The sequence below is a fragment of the Corvus hawaiiensis genome, chromosome 15 (assembly GCF_020740725.1).
Source record: "Corvus hawaiiensis isolate bCorHaw1 chromosome 15, bCorHaw1.pri.cur, whole genome shotgun sequence".
Lineage (NCBI taxonomy): Eukaryota > Metazoa > Chordata > Aves > Passeriformes > Corvidae > Corvus > Corvus hawaiiensis.
Window position 1 is genome coordinate 5,357,370 of NC_063227.1, and position 23,282 is coordinate 5,380,651.

The 23,282-nt window shown below is 44.2% G+C and overlaps 1 protein-coding gene across 1 annotated transcript in view; it reads right to left on the reverse strand.

Annotated features, from left to right (window-relative positions):
- SGCD (sarcoglycan delta) overlaps window positions 1-16,902 on the reverse strand; it is a 307,493-nt gene extending 290,591 nt beyond the window's left edge. The window contains exon 1 of the mRNA XM_048319443.1: window positions 16,861-16,902. The gene's annotated coding sequence lies outside the window, so the exon portion shown is untranslated. The remainder of the gene's footprint in view (window positions 1-16,860) is intronic.
- Between the last annotated feature and the right edge of the window lie 6,380 nt (window positions 16,903-23,282).

Sequence of the window (23,282 nt, forward strand, 5' to 3'; positions counted from 1 at the left end):
AATGCTGCTCCCAAAAACCTCATTCAACTCATTTTCTCTTAAAATGAAAAGCAGTATTTTCCAGACCACTGGTATCTGAAGCCAAGTGAAGAACTTCACATTTGTCTCAGGGGATCCCACTGCACTTCAGCGGTGATTTTAACAAAAACCGTGATGACAAAAGTATGCAGTCCTCTGCAAGTAATTTAGAGACTTAAAGACGAGACATAACTCCAAAGGGCCTAAGACTGTTATAAAACTACAGGCTTAGAAGAAAGGAGTTGCTGATTTCAGTATTTTTCATTATTAGAAAACATTCCCCTATGTAAATCTCATTTGAGTAGCCACAAATTAAAGTTTCTCTGATGACAGATTTACCCTGCCACTTCCAGAAACAGCCACTCCTTCAGAAGGAGAAGCACACTGGAAGAATGGTGCAGCAAAACCACCACATTTCATGGGGGTTATGTCACCCTCACAGGAGGACTGGCTCCTCTGGAGGGTCCCTCTCCAACACCCATACTAAGTTTGGCAACTTTGGGGTTTCTTCTCATCTCCTGTGAACTCAGCCCAACCTAATAATATTACAGGATTAATTACTTAGCAGGGTCTCAATAAACACATCTGCCTTTGAAATCTCTACAAAAGCACAAGTGCAATTCTAGAGATAAACAAACACAAACTCCTTTTAATTAAGCACTGAGCCTCTCTGTAGGGGGTGACAGAGTGAGCAGATGCAGGGGGATTGCCAATTAAGATACAACTTCTTTGATGGGAAGGGTACAGCCATACACAGGCGGAAAAAGGAGAGGAACTTGCCATCCAAGTCATTATTTTAATTGGCTCCTCCGAAAGATTATGCATTCCCCACATTCGATGCAGCCAAAAAAGTATTACTGATCCAAAATACTAAAGAGCCATCAAAACATGTTCTAAGCTGCTTGTAGCACGTTATTACTAAAGCTACGTGGGCACCTCACTCATCCTGCTTGAGAGGGCTGTAACACGGGGAGATAATTCTCCCGGTTAATTAGACAAGAAACAGACAACTCTTGGATTTAATTTTCTGATATTGATCATTATTATTCACTAAACACCAAGCATGCCTAGCAAAAACTTTTTGAAGGGAATGCACCGTATTTCTGACCTAGATGAGTTTAAAAAGCAACAACAACAAAAAAAAAATTAAAACCCAAGCAAATAGCTAAAAAAACTCTTGAAAATTGCACAAGCCAGGATGCAAACAGAAAGTGAACCAGAGGATGGACTGGTCATCTTCTGCGTAACTTTCACTTACTTGACATCCCAATATTTTTGGTGTGCTGACCTCTATTTTCTGTGATCCTAATGGCAATGCTGTTATTGTCTCAGCTTCGCTAAAAAGCTGCATGCTAACTTTCACTTCTGTTTTTATCTGGTTTTAATGGAAATGCAAATCAGTTTCCACATGGCTTGTTCCATGCCTTTTTACCATTTGGGGAGGAAACAGAAAGGCAGGAAACTAAGAAATGGTTTGCTCAGTTTGCAGCCTGCTCAGCAATCTTTACTTTGCCTCCTCACACACTTGTGTCTCCACCGCAGAGGACAGAGCACTGGGCAGGGGGGAACTCAGGCACAGGAACCCAGAGCTGCTTTATCTGAGCGCCTCCTTTCCCCAAACGTGATGGCTCTGTCATCCAGTCCGATGGAAACACAAAAGAAGATTGGGATTTCACTGTCTCTACTCAAAATAAATGAGTGTGACAGAAAAGGAACTCTTGTCTTTGCAAAAAGAAGATGAGCTGAGCTGTTACTGAGAATGGGATAACCAGAAAAGTATTCCTGCCTTGGGAAAACAGCCCAGGCTGCAGAGGTAGGCTGGGGCAGAGGAGCTACTCCCTCCTGGGTCTCTCCAGCTGGCAAGCCAAAAAAACAACAGCATTACTAAATCTCAGTTATACACAGCAAAAACAATTCTGGCTTTTGTGGAATGACCAAAAAAGCCGGGGGGGGGGGGGGGGGGGGGGGATCAACGCATATCTTTCTCCATTTCTTTCTTCTCTCCAGGAAGTGTCTCAATGACACCAGCAAGACAAAAAAGACAAAAATTAAGAGGAAACTACTGTGTGAAGGAAACTTCCTCCCTCCCTCCAGCTGCCTTTCCTGTGGCAAGTGCTCTGTTTTCCCCTTTGGGGCTTCTTGCAGTCACTGACCCCACAGCCCTGGGGACTTCTCTTCAACGCACCATCAACACCAGATGTCCACCAACCCCCACCCCCTCTCAAATCGTAACACTACAAGGAGTTCTGTAGCGTCCCTACACCTAAAGTTCACCCCACCTCTCCCATATTTTCTAGGTACACCACTAGTGCAGAGCACTGGCACAGTGGTTATAGAAATACACTGAGGCTGCAACAGCTTAATAGTATTACCATCCTTGGTTATTAACCAGAATGAAATGCCTGAAAAAAAAAGAGTAATTAAGAATATTTAATTTATGAGTGAAAAGGTGAAGAAAGAACCTAATTACAGCTAGTTAGCTCCTGCACATGGAAAGTACATCCCCTGCTACAGGGCTCCCTCACCTAGCAGAGTTCCAGTGTCTGAAAATCAAAGCCAGACCTACCAAGGTTCAAAATGGAAACAAGATGCATTATTTCAATAAAGAGGAAAGTGCTTCCATTCTCAGTTTCCTCAGGTATATCTTCCATCACTTCAATCCACTATCTACATCCATTATCACTAACTAGATAATTTTCAAAGAGAAAAAATTAAAAACAAGAGAAAGTAATCAGGAAAAAGCAAAAGGCAAGCAGAGAGGAGAGGCAGAGAATCACTTCAATCTAGGCAGCTAATTTAAACATTAAGTCAAGAAACTCAATTTCTCACATAGTCAAGAGGAGCGAATCAGGCTCTAAATTCAGAGCTTTGAATCACCCCATGGCAGCTCTGGTGACTGTATGTGGCCTTGCGGCTCCCAAAGTAGATACCTGAACTTGGATGTGTCTACAGCTATTGGCCATGCTGCTTTCAGTAAATGCTACAGGGATTTAGACACCAAATACTGCTTTTAATTCTTGCTTAACTGTAGTGACAACAGTCTCAAGAGTTTTGTCTCATTTTTGAAGAGGGCAATGCTGCTACGAAAGTACACGATACCCTGAACCATCCACAAGCATAAATTATACACTTATATCTGCAGCACACTGTATTCATATACTTGATCTTTCAGCCTCTAAAAATAATACAGACAAAGACACATATTTGACATAAACATGAACAAAGCAAACTTCATGCTGACAGGATGTGTGGAAACAAAACCAGAGAACATCGATGCAAATCACATTGTAAAAAACAGTCATCAATCAGATTTCATAATTCCTTGTTTCTGTCCTTGGTACGTCTATCCTTGGAAACAACTCTTACATTACTGTACAATTAAAAAGAAAGCAAATATAAAATTCTCACTTCTCTCCAAGTAACAAACACTCTCAGTTCTTGAGAAACAGTATTAAAGTTCTGAACTTGCACAGAACTCTCACTGGGTTTTTATCTGGTGCAGTATATTGTCACAAAGGCAGAAGATGCAGGTTGGGCTCACATTATCTGTAGTGAGACAGACCCTCCTTCATTTTAACAAGGTACCACTGCCAATATCAGCCCTGCTGTGTAAAATCCTGAGGCAACGATTTTTTATTTACACAAGAGCAGTGAAAACCCAGCAAGATCAGATGTGATCGAAGGCACCTTCGAGCACCTGGCACACAGTGAATATTCATGCAGCACCTTTAAAAAGCAGCTTACATCCCACACACCTCATGCCAAGGCAGCTGCCAGGGCACTGCTCAGCCCTGCCAACAGCTGGGCAGGGCAGCCTGGAACGAGCAAGTGCTCACACACGGCCATCAGCCCTGCACAATTCAAAGTGGGAAATCAAGGCACTGTGGTGATGAAAATTAGTTCAGTGGTTTCTCCCCAGTGAAACATTTAAATTTTTCTGTAAGAGATCACAAGTCTGATGAAGGAAAGCTGGAGGGTTTCTTCACACAGAGATGCTGATGCTTCTGGGACCTGTCACCCTTCCAAGTCACTGCAGCACCAGCAAGGCTCAAGCACCATCAACTGTCTGCACAAGTAACCCCGCTAACACAAAGTGGGCTCCTTCAGTCTCCACGAATGGAGCAGCAGGAATTTCCTCTCAGCTCCCACACAGCTCTAGACCTTCTCAGAAGCAGGTGAGCTACCTTCTCTTGTTTCTCTGAAGCGTGCTTACTCACCTCACTCAGGAATGAGTCACACTTCAGGTCTTATTTCCACCTGCCCATAGTATTTCCACTCTCTTACAAAGGGACAATTAAACCAGTGGTCACCGGTATGGGTGATCATAAAATACAGTATAAGGACAAGCAATTAGCTCTGAAATTAAATGGAGCAGGCCAACACTGGCTGGCTGGAGGCATAAATAGTGCACTGACAACTGCAGGTTCATGTCTTTCTTGAGCTCAACTGAACTTCTTGTGATCCAAAATTGCCTCTGTTAACTTTCTTTCCATCTGGCTGTCTTTGGGAGTCCTCTTAAAACAAACCTATGACTCCCTCTAAGGTGCTGAGAGAAAACAGGAGCACAAACATGATTTTGCTCAAGCAACTTAGTGAGAGGAGTGTGTGGAGGAAAAATGAAATCATCTTTCATTGTCACCAGATTAAGGCGTATGCGATTGGAAATACACCCCATGGAGCAGCCACCTATTTGGAGTAAACCTAGACTTGAATTTCAGGTGCTGCAAGACCCAAGGAGCAATGCCAGTGGGCTGCCTGAGGTGCACAAACAGTGACCCAGCACAGCGAGGAGTGACCAGAGCCAACCCTCTCAGTTTTGGGGATAAAGCACAAGGGCAGCAACACAGACAGTTTGCACTTGTAAACTACTCCTGCCACCAAGAGCAACGTCAAAGAACATGTCGAGCTCCTCAGGGCTCTGCCTTCTCGGGACCAAATGGCTGGAATGGTAGAAATTTTGTTTCTTTCAGGTGCCACTACCCTAAGATGGCTCAGGACTGAGAGCACAGCTGCTCCATGAATGGCAAAAGCTTTTTCACTTTTAACTGCAAGTGAAGCATAGCAAATCCCAGACAGAATGGAAGGGAGAACAACAAAATTAAGTGGAGTTTTCATTTAATTTTATGCCCAGGTCCTGCACTGACTGGCTGTTTCAGTTTTATCACAAGATTTTGTGGCTATTACATGAATTTTGAGTGAGCTCAAAATCTGCTCACTCACAAACCAGGTAGCCCAGGTTTCCTCATTAAGAGGATAGCACATTCTTCTACAACAAATGACCCCTTTAAGTGCAAGGTCACCATAGGGGACCAGAGAGAAAATTCTTGATGAGACAAAATTTGGAGACCATGCTGATCTACACCTGACAGTCCTGTAAACCCTGGACAAGACTTTCCCTAGCCTTTGGTGAACAAGATAATAATTTAGTGAGTAAATGCTTTCTGCTGCCACACTGGGGAGGACTGACAGCTATCTGAGCCCCAGCACATAAGATCACAGGTACCCACCATGACCTGGTGCTTCAGGAGAGACCAACAAAAAGGATTCAGGAATGCCAGCCAGCCCTTCCCACAGTGGGTATTTACAAGGGCTGTAGCTTTCTCCCACTGCTTTTCATTACAAGACTTCATATATAAATTTCAGATTCTACTGCTGAGAATATAGATAAGCTTCTAATATTAAATTTTCTATAAAACAGAGTTTCAATACAAGGCTAGTGACAAATGCTGGCGTCAGAAGCCTGCAATAATGGCATTCTGTTAGGGTTTTGTAGAGCAATGAACACAGACATTGTTTTGTAGAACAATGAACACAGCAATGAACACAGACAGAAAGTAAAACAAAAGTATCTTCTCAACTTGTAAATTTATTTCTGGAATCTTTAAAATTTGAAATTAAAGTTCCTTTTCTGGGCACACAGACAGCCCTATGTCTTGATAATTGTATATACAAGAAAAGCTTAGAACTGTAATACAGCATTTGATTTCAGACAACATTAGTTCTACTGTTCGATTTATTCCTTGCAATAAATAGATTAAAGCTTATCACCATTGATAAAGTCGATCTTGTAAACCCCAGGGTGCCCCTTTGAAAATTTTCATGGTAAAATTTGGCAGCGTCATGCAGTGAACATGATAACACCGTGGTGATGTGTCAGTGATGCCCAAGCATTGCTTCCATGATTTCTCATCCTGACCCCACAGCTCTGAACAAAGCTGTAATGTTACAGTTCAGAGTGGGACAGAACCCCCCAAAGAACACAATACCCACAAAATACCACGCAAAACATACTCCACTTCTTTCATTGTCTTCCCACAGCTGAACTTCTCATTAAAAAGCCAAACGTTCAAAGATACAGACCACTGAGTTTAACTTCAATACAAGAAGAATTGATAGAAAATATAATAAAGAACTGAATGAGTGTGTGCATAATATACCTGGGAAGAGTCAGATATTTTGCAGAGAGCAGTCATGCACAACAAATCCATCAGAATTCCCTGAAGGAGTTAACAAGCACATGGAATAAGGGGACATGATCTGCAGGGACATGCAGGTGGCGGATACAGTACACAGGGCTTTTCCCAAACCCTTCACCAAAGAGTCTCAAGGAATCTCAAGAAGAGCCTTAAAAAAGGTAAGCTATGATGGGATAGAAAACAAGGGCATCTTATGGATCATCAACTAAAAAAAAAAAAAAAAGGAAATAAAGCAGATAATAAATCATTTGTCACAACAATGAGAGGCTGTTAACACATCACCTCAGCATCTGCTAAGACCTGTAATGGTCCAAATACCAGTTACTGATCTGAGAAAGGGGCAGGGAGGTAATGAAATGCCAAACTACACTGAGAAAACAGAACAATTAAGAGTAGGCAAAATTAGAGCTGACATGAAAGCTGCAGAAGAGTCTCAAGACACTGTGACTGGACAGCAAAATGACAGCATAAATTAAATGTTAATAAAGCAAAATATTGTGCTGAAATAAAGGAGTAATACTGTCCACACAGACTGACGGGCTCTGAAATAGCTGTTCTAATGCAGAAAAGAGATGTAGTCACTACAGACAGCTTTCTGGAAACATCAGCTCAGCAGCAACCCAAAAATAATAAGCAAATAATTTTGGAACTTCTAGGGAAAGGTATCAAGGCTGAAATACAAAATACTATGTCAGAAACTCATGATTTATCTGCATTTTAAAAATGTGTCTATTTCTGCTTATGTCATCTTTAAAAGAAATCTTACGAAGACATGCAGCTGTGATGGATCAGAAGACCAAAATTATTTCTGAGCAGTGAAAAGCTTTACTTTGCTAAGAGTGCATCAGAAGTAGGAGTACCTTGGAACTCCACAGCTTGAAGAAGAGCCAGTCCATCCAGGTCTGATCCATACCACACACAGGATGCTGGCCTACGTGAGCCTTTTGTCTGACCACCTTTTTCTTATTTTCTTGTGAGGTAGAACACACAGAAAGGACAATTTCTACTTTCCTGTGAAGTGTTAGCAGGACAAGCCAGAGCATGTTTAGATAAATTGTATTAATTGGGCTGCAATCTGCAAGAGATTTCTCTCATTTCCATCTGCCCTGGAAGCAAAGATATTTAATAAGACGTTGACCATTCAGCTCACAATGTGCTATAAAATTTTACCTTTGGTCTTATTAGGGTAACAAATGGGAAATATCATACAAGGCTTGAAATTATGGAGTAGATTAGACGCAAATTGCTTCATAAATTAGAAGAAAAAAAACACTCTCCAGAGCCATCTCCCATCCCAAAAAGGACCAGTTCAAGCTAGCTGAACACTGCATTTTCTATTTCCATCTGAAAAGCTGCACATTCTGGTTTTTTCCTCCACAAGCTGGGGGAAAAAGCAACTTTTGTATATAAAGAGTATACACAGGGAGTACTAAGCACAGCACTGAACATCTAAAATACCAAATAATATGCTCAGGTTGGGTTGGAGCACCCTGGGTCCATTAGACAATTTATGCTGGTTTAGGTCAAAGATTCAGGTCCAAACTGGGTGAAAAGGAAAATTTAAGCAATCAGAAGCTTCCTGTAAGTGAAAGAAAACAGAAGGGCCAAAAAAGAAGTATTTTGATCCCTGTAAGCACACTCTAGCTTAGCACAAGAAGCACATGAAGACCAAGGGGTTTTGTTTCCTTAATGATAAAACAGCCTTTTCCCACCTGAAAATCCACTCTCCTTTTCCTGGAAAAACAATAGGTAAGGATGGAGCCAGCCAGGTGAGGCAGTTGCTCTGTTACATGAGCAACACATTCATCTCTTGAGCCAATCTCCGAAAGCATAATTTCCACACCCACCACAGCTTTTCACAGCATGTTCATGAGTAACCACCAACTGCCCAGGATGTAAAATTTGCAGAAATCATTTTTGACCCAATTCTTGAATCTCCCCATAGCTCTTAATGCCTATTTTTCTCTATGAACCAAAAATACAATAGAATGACAAAAATCCTGGCTTGCTGAACATTCTGATGCTGCAGAAACTCCTACATAGAAACTATTAATTCACAAAATCATGTAAGAAACACTTCTGCTGTTTACCAAGCTTCCATGCTTTGTATTATTTTTCAAAAGATTCAACTATTCCCACAAATACCAGTTCAGCCTCACAGGCACTGCACCCCTTCAACCTTTCAGTGAAGGCAGCTCATAACAGTGCTGTTGAAAATAAGAACAATGGAGAAGTTTAAGTGCACCATTTTTCAATTTCTGACTCAACTATAATAACTGTAATAACCTCCATGTCAGTAATAAGACAACTGTTAAACATGATACTTAAAATCATTCACCTCTGACTTTACAAAGCTCTTTCAGGAAATACCCATTTCCAGAAAACTTCATTACTGTAACACTCAGGGGTCAGTGTGTAGGTGCTTTTTCCCTAAACCAACAAAATACCCACCTCCAAGATCACTTTCAAATAGTGAAATTAAACATGCAGTGGTGTATAACATCAGCCTGCATAAGGGCTACATCTGTCAGATCCACTGACCTGGGCAGAGGAATGTAGAAGTACCTGTTGCTCAGCAGGCAAACAGATCCACTGCTGAAGTCAGACAGAAAGAAGGGGAACAAAGAAAACAGGGGAAGAAAAAAAGAAAAACATCTGACAGATTTATTTTTCAAACAATTCAACCAACACTTACAATCTTTTATTCACACCTTCAAAAACCATCATCTGTAGGTAATTAATTACTGCATGCCTGACTTGACTCTCAAGTGTTTTCACTGACACCAGGGGCAGTAGGATTGGCCTATTCCCTATTAGCTAACTCAAATCAGTAACTGGCTCTTGAATATCTCATTCAGATCTAGTATCTCCTTTTAAGTATCCATTTCTGGCAGAGCATAAAATAATCAACCTATCAAAGCACTGCAGTTTCATCATTACCCCCCCAAAATTAATCATGTTTCAGTACCTGCAAGGCAAGCCTTTTGCAGCACACTGGTAACCAGGAATAGATAAAAGTGGATTTCCCAGTGCCCATACCGAAACAGAAATAGAGCTTATGATTTCCTGCAAACCACTAGTGCAAGCTCTATAAAATACTGCAAAATAATTCAGCTCTTCAGGAGCGACGTGCAAACAGGAAACTGAGCTGTACCCTGTAAGGGCTATGATTCTTCTGTGATCTCACTGAAAAAAAAGTAGCAGGTTAAGTAAGGTAAATTCTCACTTTAAACATTATTTTGGCTTCACTTCATCCAGAAGTCATGTATACTAAAAAATAAATTTTTAAAGTTGCAGTACCTGTGAACTTGGTACGGTAAATCTGCTAAAATTCAGGGTTATTGTTTTACCTGAGCATGACAGTAACAACAGTGAATTTTATCTTCCTTCAGACAGATAGTACAAGGCAGAAAATCCACTTACATCCCATTTATAGCCATAAAATAAGTTGCGAGAGGAGAGAGGCTGCCCATGCTGACACTCAAAAAAAAAGTTTATGCTTTCTGCATAAACGATTTTGTACTTCAAATATGAACAGAGACATTGGCAGGTTATTCTTTAAGTCATGGAAAGGCTCTCATACCCCAAGCCATGGCTGTGCTATCCATTTTGTACATGAACAACTCTCCCTTCAGCTGAAGCTTCGCTGCCTGGCTCCACTATCAGATGTCACACTTGCAAAAGCCTAAAAGAGCAAAAGCTGGGGCGTTGCTGCAATGCACCGTTTTGAAAGACTTCAAAAAGTTACTGGAGCAAGACAAACTGCACAAGATTCTTGTAAAGGAAGCCAGGCCTGCAGCAGCCCAACAGCTCAGAGAGGCTCTCAGTTAATTAGCTCTTTGCTATGTAGAAGAGAGGCTGTAGGAAGTGCCCAGTGCTGCATCCTCATTTGTGCTTCCCTCTGATCCCTACAACAGCAACTCAGTCCTGAGTGAAACAGAGCTCATTATCCAGCAGAGACAAACTCTCCTCAGGAGAGAGGTGTTTCTTGGGCTGTTAAACAGCATCAGCTCCATCGGGTCACCCCCTCTGCCTGCCCTGAGCAGAGCACGAGCAGCCCGTGCAGGTAGGGCCTGGCGCAGCTTGGCTGGAATCAAGGCTGGAGCCTGGTCTCTGACAGGGATGGAACACAGGCCCTTCAGAACTGGTTTGAAGGGCAGGTAAGAACGTTGAAAATAAACCCAGAGCTGGTTTTTGGTTTGAATTCCACGGCAGAGCATGGGAAAGCCTTCACTGACTTGTCCTCCCTGGGTCACCAGCACCTCTCAACAATGCTCCTTTTGCTTTCCTAATAGCACATTCCACATTTGCCTGTTGGGCACATTTCCCTGTCTAAAAAAGAGTTAAGACCCTTATCATCACCCTCTGTGAACTCTTTGCTTATGCTTTAAGAGAACACATGCATTTAGGAAGTGCCCAGTGCAGAGTCGGGTCGTGCCCTTTGATCGTGCAGGGGAAAGTCTGGAGCCTGCTCTACTTCAGCTGCCTCTACCAGGGCCAACAGCTTAATCTGCTCCACCTCCTAAACCCCTCAGTAAATGGCACCTCATTGATTGAAGCACTATAAGAGCACTAAAACTCTCTGCTCTGAAGAGCACAGCCCCAAAGCTGACCACATCACCCTCGACAGGGAACGAGCCAGGTCTCCACAACGCTGCCTTGTTCTATCAAATTGCAGGAACTTCCCATTGGGTTTTTTCCCTTTCGTGCTTAGCATCCTGCTTTCATCTGGCAGCATTTTAGCAGCTGTTTTCTTATCACATTAAACTGACATCGCTGACAAAAAATAAATGTCTAATTCTTCTGGATTTCCTCAAAGTATGCTACAGGGAAGCAAATCTCTACTAAGCAATGCTGTCTATTAGCCTGAAACACAGGTTTTGTTCCTTAAACAAATACCTTTCCCATCCTCAAAAAAAAAAAAAAATCAAATAAAACCAACCAACCAAAACCCCACAAAACTTTGTCACAATCTTCTACTCAAACTTCATCTGCCCCCCCCAAAAATAGCAGGCCAGCCCTCCAGCCAGCGGCAGCACTGGCACAGTGCCCAGGAAAGTAATGGAGCTGCAGTGATTTAAGACAGTTAAAAATCTGACCTGGAGATGAGTCATGGGCTTTACTTGCTGCTTCAATTGCAACTAATTCAAAGGGTTTGGTTTTGTTTTGTTTATCTCTGGATGTGTTGTAAAGCTTCAGTCACTAAAGGTCAACTCCAACATTTCTTCATAAATATTTAGGAAAGCTCCTGAATATTTAGGAAATGCTTGGATGTATGAGATTTTTCAAGTATGCTGCTTCTTGGATTTGGACTCATCGTTTCTATCACAGTCACCCACTCTGCCTTCTGAAAGAGTCCATTAACCTACACATTGAGGCAGCTACTTTTGATCAAGAGGTGAAAAATCACAGCTTAGCTCTGAGCCTCAAAACACGAAGGGAAAAGAAACAAAACAAGCAGGGAGGGAGGCTTTGGGACTCTTCTCCCTGCTGTCTGTCAAAGAAATGTGGCTCTGGCTGTTTCTGGGTGCCTTCAGCATTATGGTCTCTTCTCCCTCTGCTGAGCAATCCAAGCACTACAGAGAGAGACAGAGCTGCCTGCAGCAAGAGGTTCTTCAGTCGTGTCAGGATTACACAGGAACAAACTTTATTTCTCAGGCTAACAGCAAAAAAAAGTAAGAAACAGGCAGAGAGATGTGCTCAGCCTCCTGCTCCCTCCTTGCCCACAGAGATGTGAACTGAGCCAGGCTGGGGCTGCCGACACCGCGGCTCAACTCCTGGTGAAAGCATCTGCTGCCATGGGGAAACCAAAACCTCAGCCGGGGACCGACTAGGGAAACCCCTGGAGAAAGCAGGAAGCTTTTTCATTAAATAGTTTCCCCTTGCTGCCACACTGCCAAAGAAGAAATGAGACTAGCTGCTCACATGGCTTCCATGCAAGGCGCAGGTGAAGCCACTACAGCAGCATTTCATCTGCTGGGGCCATCACAGCAAATCTTGGCTCATCCCAGCAGCGGGCAACACAGCCCTGGATGTGGTCCCAGCACTGCTCTTCTGCATTCATGGTAATTCTCCAGCACACAACCCAACAAACCCTACGGTGCCCTTCGGACCAAGAGGGGAAATAATAAGTATATTGCCATAACCCAACACTACCAGCTTACCACTTTGCAATGCATTAGATTCAGGGAGCTTTCTGTGCAGGACCACAATCTTAAAAGCATCATTAAATCAAAAAATAAAAATAACAGAGCTCCAATCTCTGTATCAGATTCTAGGGTTAAATTGAATGGCAGTGCTGAAATTTTAGGAAGTTTTCACCTCCATGAAGAACCACTATCCTTCCTTGCTAAGCAGAGGAGCAGATAATCACCCTAGGGCTCCATCTTCAGTGAAAAATAAAATCCCCTATTTCTCAAAGACAAAAAAAATGAAAAACAACCCAATACCACATCCCTTTTCACTAGCTCTATCCAAATTCAACAGAACAGCAGCTAAAAATATGTCAGAAATCAAGGTGCGGGTGAAGAAAATGAAAGAAAAGGCTTAACACCAGAATGGCAAGATTTCAAGCGTGACCCATTGCCTGGTAATGTCAATGGGATCCTTTTGAACCCGTTCCAAACAAGTCGGATACAGCTCACCTGACGTGACTTGTTACTGAGAGCAGCTGATGGAAGTAGAGAGGAAGAAAGCAAAGAATTCACAGGGAAAACACACAGATACAGGAGTCATACCAGCCCTTGATCAGTGGGTGGGGGAAAGCTTTCTTCTGCTTCTTTTAAACATTTAGCCTCAAAATTTAAAAAAATAGCAGCCTTCCCAAAGGATCCGTCTTAAACCCAGGCACGGGGAGTATGTCAAAAGTAGCTAAAACCTAAGATTTTTCAAGGTTATCTTAGCAGACATCGCAAAGTTCTTTATGGTGTTTAGTAACCTACTGCCCCCAAAAAAGTTAAGATGTTTTCAAACTACTCCAGGCATATTCAGCAGAAATCTGTTGTTAAAATCAATGAGAGACAAGCTGTTAGCTGTACGTTGTGCTGGAAAAGCTGCAGATGAAATGCAGAAAGCTCCTATGCTTTCACTCCACATCCAACAATACAAACATTTTCAGTTACCTCATAAATCAAAGTTTATCATTAAGCTGCACCTAAAGTGCTATCTCACCCAAACCTCTGGAAAAGCATCAAGGTAGCTGTTAATTATTTTTTTTTTTACAATCACTCAGGACACATTTCACAGGTGAAGGAACCATGGGCTGGTGCAAATCCTCTGTGACTGTTGTGGGGCCAATGGGATCGAGGCATCTGGTGGTGGCCAGAGACAAATGGACTCAGAGAGTGATAGTGTGTGTGAGCTTTTTCACTGAGATACTTTCTACTCCAAGCACACCTAAGGGATTTCATGTAAACTGGTAACAGAGCCTGGGATTCGCACAAATGAAATAAAAGCAGGAGCAGACAATGAAGAAAGTTAATTTTTCACGTAGAGAACTGCAGTGTTAGAAGATTGCCCCGGAGGATTTAATCAATGAAAGTGAATCCTGTATATTTTTCTCCAGTATTCCCAAAATAAGTCAGTAAGATGCCAGCACTCCCTCAGCATAGAGTAACCATTTTCCAGTAAGCTCGAGTTAAAGTCTTTATCAAAAGACCTAAAGAAACACATTATGATTTCAGAGAAAAATAGTAAGCAAGAAAACAGAAACAGCAGGATAACCTTACAAGGCACAATAGGTTTTCAGAAAAACTTTCTTACTTCTTTTATTTCTGAGGACAAATAAAAGCAAATGAAAACTACATGAAACAGGACACTGCCGGTGCACAAAAATACCTGCAGCTACCCTGGCCTTTAAAAACAGCAAAACATCTGAAAAATGCACACCACCATCAGGCACTATCTAAAGGCATTTCCAGATCCAGAACCTCCTCTCCCATGAGGAAAACACACCTACTTGTCCATCTGCTTCATCACAAAAGCCCCCCATCCATTCAAGCAGCTCCTCTTAACCCATCACCCAAAGGATCTGTGCAGGACTATTGGGTCTAAACACATCACCCAAAATAAACAGCACCAAGTTACATAACACACTCCTATTTAATTATAAACACCTGAATAAATGCCCCTGCCTGTCTGAAGGTCTGCACACCAGCTCTCTCTCTCGGCCAAACGACCTGTAGGCAGGGAGCTTTCTCAAGTCCTAAGTCAATTTACAATCCCACCTTCAGTGGGAGCCTGGATAATCAGCTTCTCTTGAGCATTAAAAAAAAAAAAACACCACAAAAAACTCACTCCGTAATTTCCCCTTTGTAATACTCAGTTTACATGCACAAACCAGAAGAGCTGTCACTTCTTCAGTTTTAAAAGCTTTAAGCAAAATTAGCTATTCTAAGCTACCTGAAAAGCAAAGAGGTGCAACTGAAAAACATCAGGGGCGTATAGTCCATGACTCTTCCAAGTGTTGGAAGTTTCCAGAAGGCACAGTAAGGATACAGTCAACATCTTCAGTGCATTCCAACACAAGAATTTCAAGGACTTCAAGGGGCAAAGACAAAGGTAATTTTTCTGTGGCAAGAAGATTATTGCAACACTTTTACCTATGCTAATAAAAGGTTTTGGAAACAAGGCTCACATTCTGTATTGCTGAGAGGTGATGCTCTGAAAACAGCTTTTACTACAAGGAATCTTGTCAGCCTTGTTTCAAAATAATGACCCTTATTTTTCCATTTATCAGTATAATTTCTTCCTCAAACTGGCATTCAAAAATATAGCTCTTCCTTGGGGGAGGAACAAAACAAAAACATAGCTTGAAATACAGGAGCGTATTCTCAACAGATACACATCAACACAAGAAGTCAATAAAATTATGCTAATTTATGCCAAATGAAACCTAACTAAGGTTTCTCTCCTTCGAGATGAGGCTGGGACAACTATGGTCATTTACAGCAGATGCTGATCCCTATCACACGGGGCACAAAAGCTCGTTCCCATGCCTATGGAATGTCACCAAGCAAACACATCTGTTAGCAAGAGGAGGACTCATTTCAGCACACTGATGTAGCAACGTCACTGGCTGACCTATTCTGCCCAGCACACAATGGAGAGTTGTTCATTTTTCTTTTCATTGAAACGCTATGCAAGTGTTGATTTAATAGTTCATTTATCAACTCCTCTGAATATTAAGCAATTCATTTTGACTTAATTTGAACAATTCAATTTCACCCATCCTTTCTCCCCTTGAAAAATGTGAATTACTGCCCAGGGAGAAGCTGTTTTAAAAGTTGACTTAAGAGGAAGCACTTAGCTCCATGGGCTTCATACCCTTTCATAGTCTGATATATATTTATACCAGACTTTTTTTTCCCTATTACATTTCATACCTGAAATTCACAAATGCTAAAGCAAAGACACTTCAACAAACACTCTTAACACTGCAGACCAAAAGGCATCTTCTACATTAGCTACTCCCTAAGAGGACCACCAAAAATCAAAGTGCATCGTCAACAACCAACAACCCTGCGAAATTCTGCAACACCAGGGGAAAGAAGCATCTCATTCAAAATCCCTTACTTTTCTTTGAAAGTTTGCATTACGGGATACATTTCCCCAACGGGGGCAAAACGCCAATCCATGCAGGAAGCACCGGAGCTTCAGTCTCACCTGTAAGAAGCACCTCACACCTCCGAGTCCGCATCCCGCAGGGCTCCCACCGCCCCGCTCCGCAGCCGCGCTCAGCCCCGCGGGTCCGGCGCAGCTGCCGGGACCCGCCCGCGGCACCGACCCCGGGCAGCGGCTCCACGGGACCCGCCCGGGGTGGAGGAAACGCCCCCGGTGCCAAAGCAGCTGCGCCCAACGCACCTGTTGGCCCGCGGTCCCCGCCGCATCCCCCGCGGCTCCCACAGCTTTTCCCTGATTCAGCCCGATTTGTGCCCGTTTTCACCTGCTGCTCGCAGGTGCCGGAGCCCCTCTCCGCAGCCCCCCCCCACACGCCCGCTGTTAACATTCAGCCCGGCAGCTGCGGCCGGCCCCGCAGCGGCAGCCCCAGCCCGAGAGCCACTTCCAGGAGTCCGTTCGCCCCCCCTCAGACACTGAGCATCCCCCACAAAGCTCGGCCGAGCCTTCCGGAGGGCCGGGCAGCGTCCGCCCGCTGCCAAGAGACACTTTTCCCTCCGGGAATGCCAACACGGAGCCACCGCGCTGCGAGGGAGGGATGCGAAGAAGCGATGCGAAGGAGGGATGCGCGGGGGGCACCCGAAGGGCCGCGTCCCCCCGCGAAGGGCAGCGCCGGCCAGAGCCCGAAACTCCGCCAAGTCCGAGCGCGGAGCCGGGCAGCACCGGCCGGCCCGCCCGTGGTGGCACTCACCGGGGCGGGGGCGCGGGCGGGCTCGGCCCCTCAGGAGATCATGCCGGCGGAGCGCGGGGCCGGCGGCGGAGCGGCTGCTCCGGCAGCGGGGGCGCGGCGCTGCTCGAGCCGCGGCGCAGCAGCCGCGCCGCCCCCGACACGCGGCCGCGGCGCCCCGGCCCGCGGGGGGGGCGCGGAGAGGCGGGGCCGCCCCGGCTGTGCCCGCCCCGGCCGTGCCCGCCCCGGCCGTGCCCGCCCCGGCCCTGCCCGCCCGCGCCTCCGCCCGCCGCACTCGCGGCCCCGGCACCGCACGGCGGGAGCGTCGCTGCCGCCCCAGATGTGGGGGTTTTTTTTCCTCCTCCTTTCCCTCCCTCCCCTTCTATTCCTTTTTTCTTTCATCCTACTTTTTTCCTTTTTCTCCCTTCTCACCCCACTGTTCTTCCCTTTCCTCATTTTTTCCCCTTCTCGCCATTCCCTCCCATTTTCCCACCGCGTTTTTCCTGACGCCTTTTCCTTTTTCAGCCACCCCGCATTTCATAGAATCACAGAGTCGTTCAGGTTGGAAAAGACCTTTAAGATCAAGACCGTCGAATCCGACCACTACCCCAGCACTACCAAGCCCACCACTAAACCATGTCCCGAAGTACCACATCTGCACATCACTTAAATACCTCCAGGGATGCTGACCCTACCACTTCCCTGGGCAATCTCGTCAAGTGCTTGACGATCCCTTTCGTAAAGAATTTTTTCCTAATATCCTATCAAACCTGCCCTGTTGCAACTTGAGGCTGTTCCCCCTTTACTGCTTGTTCCTTGGGAAGTGAGGCCAAAGCCCCACCTGGCTACAGCCTCCTTTCAGATAGTTGTAGAAATCGATAACATCTTTTGTGAGCCTCCTTTTCTCCAGCACAAACACCCCCAGCTTCTCATAAGACTTGTGCTCTAGACGCTCCACTGCCCTACTTTGGATACTGCTTTCTCCCTTCCTCCTTTTTTTGATTGATTTTTTCCTCTTCCTCCTTGTTTCTTTCCATCCCTCTCCCTACCAAAGCCTTTTAGCAAAGCAGACTGTGCCCAGCAGCCAAGTGGCAGCAGGGGCTTGGCCACCCGGTGTAGTACAAAGGCTCCAGCAGCAACACAGCTCCTTTTCCCTTTGAGTTCCATGTGTTGGAGACTGAATCAGTGGAAACAGTTTTTGTCTACTCTAAAAAGTTGGTTGTTTTGCAACCATATGCAAATGCTTTGGTTCTAGTAGATGGCAATGAGCGCTTTCCTTCCACGTTTTACTGTGGAGCTCAGTATTAAGGTAGAAAGAGTTTGCAATAATCTCAGTAGCTACTGACTACTGGTTGCTAGGACAGGTTAAACTTGTGTTCAAGGAGAACTTTCCATCACATGCCCACTTGCTGCTCTTCCCTTCCCTTTATGAGCCTGGGACCCTCCCTTCCCTTAAAATTCCAATAACGTGCCAGGTTTGGTTCATCAAAGGTCCATAAAATCTGTTCCCAGCTAAAGGACAGGGGGTACACCATATAACCCTACACAGGCACTCCTTCCACCAGTTGTACATTATATGCAAAATTTCTGTGTTCATCTTATCTCCAGATCAAAAAAAAAAAAAAAAAAAGTATTGAAGAAATCTGACAGACCAAAAGAAAACAAAAGCACATCAGCAAAACTGGCAAGTACCAAGCACTGTAAATTTTATCAAGTTAGTTTATCAAACAACAAATTTGACCTATGGGTCTTCCTTTTCTTTTCTGTTATTCTTTTAATTTTAGTACTTTCCCTTTTTAGTACTTCAGAACTGTTGTTGTCCTTTGCTTGCACTGATTTGCAAGTGGATCCAGTTGGCCAGCAATGGCAGGGAATGCTAATTCCATTTAGTTACCGGAAAAAAGCAATAAAAAAAAAAATGTTTCCCTAAGGTCTCAGCCCACAGTGATGAAAAATCCAGACCAACAAACATATTTTGTTAAAATCAGTCTTATGTGTCCTCTCTTTTCCCACAGAAAAATAAAAGTAGAAGAGTGCACTAGGCAAACTGGAATATAAATGATGGGCCCTTCCCAGCTCTAGTGGTTTTATCCCAAATATATCCCCAAGCTGGGGAGAGAGTGACAGTGTGTACCTCAGAAGTGGGCAAGCCCTAATCACATTTCAGATGGGCCATGTACAGCCACAGCTAAGATTATTTAAAGTTATGGGGTCAGTGACAGCAGCAGCTGCTGCTCCTGACCTCAAGGGAATCACAGTCCTGGTTAACACAAACTCTTGTCCCTCCATTTCTCACTGGGGCTTACAGGGCTGTGAGTGGTTCTTGGAGCTGCTGCAAAGGGCTCCCAGTGCTGAGCTGATCACTGGCAGGAGTGGGCTGCAGGGGCAGAGGGAAATGCAGAGCAGGCAAAGATAAAATAACTGTTCCTATTAGAGATTACTCTACTTATTCTCCCTGCCTTTAGAAAGGAACAGCTGCTACTCAGGTTTGCCAGCACCCAGAACTCAAAAACAGTGAGTGAGAGACTCAGAAATAGGATGATTGTCTGCAAAACAGTCTGATGTCAATGGGAAAAAAAAAAAAAGCCTCTTTTCATTTGGCCTGTGATTGCTAAGTCTGCAGAGATCCATTTTTTCAAGCTTTTTCCTTGGTCCTTGAGGAGCAGAGATCCACTCTTTTTTTTTCCTCCTCTTTTAAATGAATGCTGGGATTCTAACATCATCAACTAATTCCAGGAGCTGAAGCTTCAAGATAAAAAGAAAAGTATACCATGTCACAAAGCTCACAATGCAATCTCATTGCATTGGCTTTGGCAGCGGTTCACTTGGCTCTGGAAATAATAAAGTGGGAGACTGAAATGACAAACAAACCGGAGATCCAAACCAAGTACCACCAGGGAATGCTAAGCAGATGGCCAGCGAAAGACCAGCCCAAGGAATTGCTACAGCCTTTGCAGGAGGATTACTGACAGCATCCACCGTGGTGGCCTCCTTCCTATGAGCTTGCCTGGCATAGTGTGCATCTTGATGTCCTTGTAAAGAATTAAGAGGAATAAACAAGCTAGAAAGACCACTCAAATGCAAATCATTTGTGCACCCTCTCGTAGCAAACAGGGAGATCCAAGGGCATTGGAGAACCCATGGAAGGGTCAGGACCAACACTGCATTTCTGTGGCATCTTGGGTCCGTGTTGCTTTAATGGTTTATTGAGCTATCACTGAGATATCACTGGTGTGTGCTTTCAGGAAGGATGCTTTCAGCATGCTTCTATTGAAATGTCTGCTCTGTTTCAATATGCCATAATATTATTTTGTCAAGAGAATTTATTTAAAAGTTGCAAAATTAAGTCTGTGCTAAACAGCTGATGGAAATGAGATTTTGGGATGCCCCATAAGTATGGAAGCGTGAGCTATGAAATCTCATGTAGCAATTCATTTTCAGAAAGAGAAAAAAATGCCCTAAATTATATTGTCTTCTGTCATATCCAGTTTGCTCAGCAGAGAAAACCACATGAATATCAACTGTGGCCATTTGAACTAAGCAGTGTAGTGAAACACCCTGCAGAGCTCCATCAAGACTGATCCTTTCTGCTTATCCTCATCAATACATTGGTTTACTGGACAGGAAAACAGTTATTGAGGAACAGGTTTCAGACTGCCAACCCCAGCAGAATCTCTGTGCTGCCAAGTAGGATTTCTCTTTAGTCTGTGTCTATCCCCAACATTTAGCAGAGCTGACCTGTCTTGTTGTGCTTCTCAGGTGCTTTCTTCAATTTTCACTCTTCTTACCAGTCTAAAAATGCAATGTTTAACACTGACTAAACCCTGTGTGCTCTCCTCACAGGGATCAGGATTTTGAACTTTGGACTCAATAGGGAAAGTTTTTCAACAAGCACCTGGAGCTAAATCCTACCCACCATATTTGTGGGTGTTGCCCCATTACCTGCCAGCTTGAAATAAGCAGGATTTAATCATTTGGGGATGACAGTGAAGTACAGCCCCCCGTGCAGGAATACAGCACTCCCATCCCGCTCTCCCAGCCCGTCTGCTCACAGGCTGGTGCATCACTGGAGCACAGCCAGGCAGCCATAGAAATGCACTGAGTGAATAAGGTCTTCCTTCCCTATCAGCTAATAAAGATAATTACAAAGGCCAGTGTATATTCATTTGGGTTCAGTCCTTTTCCCACTCAAATTAATGTTGGTTTTGCCATTGATGCTGATTTTAGGAGAAGCTGGCCCAACATTAGGAGCTAAAATTAGATTGCTTCTGCCATCTTCCCCACTATCAGCCAAGGGAGCTACTGGCTCAGCCAGGAATCAGCACTGACTCAAGGAACAGCCCAGGTATCCTGGGAATGACTCTGATGGGCTCCAACACCTACTGCAGGAGCTCAGGCAGTGGAACCCCACGATGATCCAAGTGCCACCTCCACCCCACAACACTGCAGCCAGGCCCCTGGGCGTGCTCATCCCTCTGGAACACATTTGCCAAAACCAGCACTAAATGAGGGCAGAGAAGGAAACACACAGAGAAAATCCTTATCCCCTGAGGGCTCAGAGTCAGGGGATGGCAGCTCTTGGAGAGGATGCCCACGTATGCTCACACCTGTGTGTGACACACAGTGCTGTCCTCAGACACTCCCTGTGCAGGGCTGTCGGATTTTTATCCCCTTTCCACAACACCCAAGTTGCTTGTTATCAATACTGGTGATGCCACTCGAAAAAGTCAGGGGAAATCCATCACGGCCCATGAGGCTCTTCTGGTGTAACGAGCAGCCCTTGTACCTCATTTTTCAGCAGTGAGACTCAGCCCTTACAGCTCCATTTCTGTGCTGCACAAAGCCACAGAGGCAGTGGCTCAATGCAAAGCCTGGGGGGCTTTTCTGCAGCCCAGCAGCTCAGGATCTCTGTGCACAGATGCAGATGTGGAAGTGCACATGTAAATATAATATACATATAATTATCCTCCATAGTTTTCCTCTGAAAAGCAGTATTTTCCTTTTGGGCACCTGCCTACCCATCAATATGCCTGAGTATAGAGACACACAGACATTTAGCAGCAAGGCTGAAAAATCTCCTCAACCACACTCCCATGGAGTGCACGTAGCGCCCTCATTTGCACACACCTTGGAAATACAAACAGTTCCTCTCTTCTCAAATTCTGCTGCTACAATAACTCTGCAGACAACTTTGCTTACTGGACTTGTTTCATAGTGGGAGTAACTACCAGCAATAGCTTGCCTGCTCTTCGGAGCAGAGTCACATGCTGGGATTGCTCATATGCCATTCAGATTCACTAACAACTGAGACAGACAGAAAAAGAGAGGGAAAAAAAACTATTTCTAACAGTAACACATTCCTCTGTTGCCTCTGCTTCGACTGCAAATGCTGTTACTCTAATTTCTAACTAGTCAATCCACACCCTGTTTCCATATACACGGAAGACGACTGTCTAGAACTCCAAACTCCCAGTCTTGTGCCAGATAACATTTGCCAATCAGCTCCCAAGGCAAGCTTCACTCAGGAATTAAAAAAAAAAAAAAAAAAAGAAAAGAAAGAAAAAGAAGGAATGGCAGATTAGACAGATCAGCTCTGATTCTTACCTTCAGAAGCAGACTTCGTTCAAAGCCCACAAATACTTTTACTTTGCTGGAACTCGGAGCTATTTTTAGGTTCCCTCTGGGATGCCATATAGGGAGAGCAGCCCCCTCCCTATCATTACTAATCTGCTGAACATAACAGCAGGACACCTGCTGCTGGTGAGTCATGTTTTGTGTGGAGCTAATGGTATATATATAGGCAAAACATAAAGACAATTGCTTATTTCCCTCCCTACCCCATGTGTTGTTTGTTGCTCTAAGCAAATCAAATCATTACAATGAAGACAGTGTAAAGAAGACAAATACACAGGAAAATTCATGTTCAGCTTCAGACCGAAGCTCTAGAAATGCACAGCAGAATTATGCTTGTTTTTATTTGTGATGTATATACCTGTGTGTGTACACATCTGGGCACTTTTGCACGTGCACAGAGTGATTGTGCTTTTAGAAGCTCCTGCTCTGGTTGCAAACCAGTGTTTTCACTGAAAACAAGAATGGAAATCCAATGATTCAAATTCTAAAGCTCCATCCCCAACCTGTCTTCACTACTTACAGCAAGAGAGAATGAGCATGGAAAAGGGGATGTAGGGAAAACTCAGGTTTATGACCTGCCAGCATGGAGAAACCTACCACGTGTTCCCTATATAAGCTTCCAGATAGGAGGCAGAAGTAGCTTTGTGGCTGGTAAACATCAGCTGTGCTCCCCTTTGTTTGCTTCACAGCCATTACTTGCAGTGACAAACATATCTGTAGGACAGCCCCTGCTCTGTGCTGGGAGCCTGATTTAGCTCTGGCCCTCAAGCCATGCATTTCATTGTAATGGGCTTCACTTCTGAACTTTTGAG